At 38.4% G+C, this 5227-nt stretch overlaps 1 pseudogene; it reads right to left on the bottom strand.

Moving 5' to 3' along the window:
* Nucleotides 1–1971: 1971 nt before the first annotated feature.
* The window catches only part of LOC102496062 (26S proteasome non-ATPase regulatory subunit 7-like), a 17731-nt pseudogene continuing 14475 nt past the window's right edge, over nt 1972–5227 (bottom strand).

The raw sequence follows: 5227 nt of genomic DNA, 5'->3' as shown, positions 1-5227 counted from the left end.
GAGAGGCATGATATTTGTGGGACACAGAAATGGCTTATTACCTGTTGGTGATAACATGTATAATATTCTCAACTTGACTGTCTGAGAAGTAGTTAGTGTTAGGTAAATTCTCTTTATGAGCCAAATGATGTATAGTGATTGAATGTTTAAAAAAAATAAAAAGAATAAAAAAAATTCTGAAAAAAATGAAGAGCTATTTGCTGATGATGATGTGGATAGTAATGTCTTTGTCTTGAGGAGTATGCAATGTAATCATGCTGGAAAAAGAAATGTTATACACTGTAAAGATATATGTGATTAAATGTAATATAAAAAAGAAAAAAGAAATAAAAAAAGAAAGAAAGTGATAAGATTGGATGTACTCACCAGGTCAAATTTCCAGCCCCAACATTGATGTTTTTTCTTTGTGATGGTGTTAATAGGTTGATTTTATGTGTCTTTTGCATTAAAGTTTGTCTAAGGGATTATACTGAAATAGGGATTTTCTCTATTTTTAGCTTCCAATTTACCCTTATTCTTGCTAAAAATAGATTTGTTGCCAGTAGAACTGGATGTTATTGAGCAGTTTAGACACTGGGACCTAAGGCCAATAGCAGATAGTACTCACACTTTTTTGTAGTTCAAAATAAAACAAATTGAACAGAGCAGAAAAGATCCAATTCATAATGTACTGGCAAATAATAAAGAATTTATTGCAGATTTGGTGGTTTGACAGATAAGAAAGTGGACATTAAATACCACAAAACGCCTTAAAAAATTTTTATTGGTTCTTCCCCATCCACATTCCTCGAGCTATCAGCTATCACACTTTCCTTCTCTTCTATTCTCTCCAGTACCTCTCAGAACTCTCCTTGCTACTCAAACAATTCATTTTTGGTTGACTTGTTTACCATTTAGCCTTCACAAACAATTGAATCAAATCCATTTAACCAAAATCCCTCCACTTAACCAAATCTACTTTTCTCACAAAGCAGTTTAGCAACCTTCTACTGTAACTCAGGTTTGTCCTTTAAATGACAATTGCTCATATCAAAGTACTTAACCAAGATCTATCCATCCAAATAGATTTCTTTAAGAGAGCGAGAGCGAGAGCGAGAGCATGTATGTATAAGAGAGGGAGAGAGAGAAAGAGAGCAAAAAGAATTGGAGAGAGAGAGAGAAACTAGGTGTTGAAGATAAGACTTTCCAAATCAATATACATTTGCGCTCAAGTCTGGATAAGGACTACAATGTGGGCTGAAAATCTGTTACTTTTATTTGGTTACAATTTGCATAGGGAACAATATGCCAAATTTTTTTAAATCAAATCTTTACAATTTTTATACTCATTATTACAATCCTATTACTTATAAAAGTTAACATAATTATTTTCAAACCCTCTTACCCTGCCATGGAAATCTGTATCACTGGGTAACTGGATATGATCGGTATATTTATTATTTTAACATTTTTCCATACATCAGTCTTTTCCACTCTCATGAATACTATCCTGTGCTGTCTAAATCACCCATTCAGAACTAAAGGACTTAACTTTTCAGCTGATGGGAGCCTCCTTCCCCAAATTCATATCCCTTTCTCTGGCCAGCCTGCATTCAACTTGTTGAACTAAGAAGGGTAAATATAGTTAAGCCCCTCACTCCAACTCTGGACAACTTAGAAGGGCTGGCTCAACTCAGCCCTTCTGTGGAGTGAGCAGAGGCCTTGCTGTGGCTGCTCCATTGTGCAATGTCTCGCTCAACCCAATCTTGAATCCTGATGCCTTTTCCCTCTCTCCCAGGCATTCTGCTTCCATCTTAGAGTCCTTTCTGGAGGACTCAATCATAACACAGTCTGATTATCCCCCTCTTCTAGAGTATTTTAGAATAATTGAGATTGAGAGTTTTTCTCACATCTGTTTTTAAATTGCCTAACCCTTAGCTGCTTTTCCTTATTTGCTCTTCCTCGTCACCACTTTGTTGCTGGCAGTTTCTCTTAGCTGCTTTTCCTTATTTGCTCTTCCTTGTCCCCACTTTGCTGCTGGCAGTTTCCTGGAGCTCTGGAGCTCTGGAGCTCTGCAGTACTGGTTTCCCTCAGCAGGCGCACCTCTAGAGCATGCTCTATGAGGCAGGCACCGTTCATTTGATGTCCTAGGTCTTTATTCACTCATATCACCCACATCAGACTGTAAGGGTATAGCTGAATTACTGAAGCACTGCAGGCAACCGAAGATGTTACAACTAAATATGACTGCACCTATAGTTCAAAAGAGAGAGGGGCCAGCAGATAGTGTAGTGATTATGTCGCTGGATTCCCACATGGTTGACTGTGGTTCAAATCCTAGACCTGGTGGCTTGAAACCCACACTGGAAACATGTGTGCGCATTCCCAAGATCCCAGGAGGAGAATGCAGAAGGGATTTTGATGTGGCCTTCCCCATGGGGGTTGATTTCGCACTTTTCCTCTCACCGTCTCTGTCTCTCTGGAGAGCACCCCCCCCAGCAAATAAAAACCTCTTAAAAACCAACAACCACAACATCACCACCACCCCACCACACACACACACACACACACACACACAAGCACAGAATGCTAAGCTGTTCATTGGGGATTTTCATAGACACATGCAGGTCTCCATTATGTTCTTTATGTTCAAATCCTGTCTCACCCCATAAGCATCTCCTCCTTCAAACATTCAGTTGACTTCTATATTTTACAGGAAAATCTCACCCTGAACCTGTAAGACTCCTAAAACTGTCCCCTCATTCCATCCCAGTGCACGTTACTCCAACTCCTAAATCTGAGTCATCAACCAGACCATGACAGGTTGGTTCTGGCAATTCAAGTCAGTCCACCATGTGGTCTAGTTATCAATGCAGTGTGCAGATATGTTTCCTCAGTGTCCCCAATCATTCAGTGATTATTGAGACAAAGGGCAAATGAAAATTCCCAGAGTGGTTATAATCTGACTTTGCACTGTTTGATATCATCTCTACTAACTACATGAAGCCAATGAGAGCACTTGAAATGTACAAAACTGTCCAGGCTGGCCCTGCATTATTCAACTCTTGTCCCTTCCCAATTTCACATTTATAGTAATTATTACTTCTAATTCTTGAGTTGTGAATTAACATATTTCTGGTTTTAGTATTCTCTAGGTTTCTAAGTCAGTTTACATTCATCCATTTTGTTTTCCAGCTCTAAACCTGAGGTGGTATCATCTTTTTTCCATTTTTTTCTTTTCATGGACTTATGTTTTGCTTTTATTTATTTTTATTGTCATTTAGTGGGTTTTTGGGAGAAGTCAAGACAAATCTATGTTCAATCCACTATATTCAACTCAAAGTTCCAAATGGAGTATTCTCAAACAGATACCATTTATTTATAGACCTTAAGTCTATAGTAACATTATAGGAAAGTCATAATTATAAAATACAGAAATTAGTCTCCAAAGGACTTATACTGTAGCGTAAATATTTGGGCTACCATTGAGGGTAAATCAATTCAAAATAGGAATAAAAGGATTTCCTAGGGACTAGCAGTTAGCGTAATGGCTATGTCACTGGACTCCCATGTAGTCAACCGCAGTTCAAGTCCTGAACTCGGTGGCTTAAACTCACGTCAAGTACGTGTGCTTGCATGCCCAAAATCCCGAGAGGACAATGGAGGAGAAGAGATTGCCATGTGGCTATCCCTCCCAGGGGGTAGGATGGGATGGTGGTGGTGATGATTTCTCACTTTCTGTCTCTCTATCTCTTTCTGCTTCTCTTCCCCTATAGCAAAAATCTCTAAAAGTACAAAAAACACAAAACTCCTTCTAAGTGAGAAAATCAAGTAGGAAAGAAAATTCTCCCCAGTAAGCTTTTTTATACATTAATTTATGTCTCCTGCCCTTTTTTCTTTTTTAACCTGAGTCTTTGTCAGGCTCTAAAGTAACATTTGAAAAATCATGGATGCATTTCATATTTAAGGAAGACAAAATATGCCTTTCTTACTTTTTAGACAAAGAGCCGGGGAAAGTAGCACTTCATTCTTGAATATTAAATGAGCAAGTCTGAGAAATGCACATGGAAGTCGAGAGAAGACACATATTTAAGAAATATATTACCAATCTAAAATATTTTTTAAAGCACTATAGTATGCAACTATTATGAGATGAGTAATAACCTGTAAAATGTAGTTGCTGAATTCTATTTTTCAAGGGTTTTCAACTGACACTAGAATATTTTTGTTCAAGAACAAAAGATCAAAGTCTTATTTTGAAGAGTAAGAAGATGCTATTGATGGTAGTGGAGATTTAAAGTACTCTGGATTCACTTAGAGAAAGTCAGTTTCTTTAAGACATAAAGATAAATGTATCCATAAGAAGTACAATACTGATATTACTTTTTAAAAATACAAATGAATACCAAGACTGGGTAAATAATAGGAAAACATACAGTCCCACACTGACAAAATTAATTTAAACTTTTCCTCACTGCATAGAGGACTAATGCCCAGCCATTGAGTCACTTGTATTTTGCTGGCTAATTTTGCAACCACCAAAGACTACTTTGGCTTATTATTTGGATATTTTTTCCAATAAACCACTGTGTTTCAGTTCTTGGGTAGTTTTGACATGAACAACTATGCGAAATGAATAACTGAAGGGGAGACGAACCACATTTTTCCTTTTCTTTGTATTTAGTGGTTAGCCTCAAATCAGAAATTTCTTGTTCTTCTCATTCACCTAATATCTAATTACAGGGACCAGCAGTTAGCATAATGGCTATGTCACTGGACTCCCAGGTAATCGACCGTGGTTCGTGTCCCGCACCCGGTGGCTTAAACTCACACCGGGCGTGTGTGCGTGCGTGTCCAAGATCCCTAGAGGAGAATGGAGGAGAAGGGATTGCGGTTGGCCATTCCCCCTGGGGGTGACTTCTCGCTTTCTGTCTCTCTGTCTCTGTCTGTCTCTCTGTCTGGCAAGAGCATGCTCCCTTTAGCGAAAAAAACCTCTCCAGAAAAAAACAAAAAAACCCCCAAAAACCGAATCCCACAATATCTCATTACAGTCACAGATCAACTATTCTAAAATTGCCTGGCTAGGAGTATTGAGCATCCTTTTTTGAAGACTGACAGGAGTATTACTTCTTCAATCACAGCCTCTAAGAACACACTATAGGGGCTGACAGGTGGCATGATGTTATGATTTTAAGGGCACTGGACTCCCACATGGCTTACCATAGTTCAAATCCCAGACTTGGCAGCT

This window comes from Tupaia chinensis, unplaced genomic scaffold, assembly GCF_000334495.1.
Source record: "Tupaia chinensis unplaced genomic scaffold, TupChi_1.0 Scaffold138278_1, whole genome shotgun sequence".
NCBI lineage: Eukaryota > Metazoa > Chordata > Mammalia > Scandentia > Tupaiidae > Tupaia > Tupaia belangeri.
This window is presented reverse-complemented; position numbering and strand designations above follow the sequence as displayed.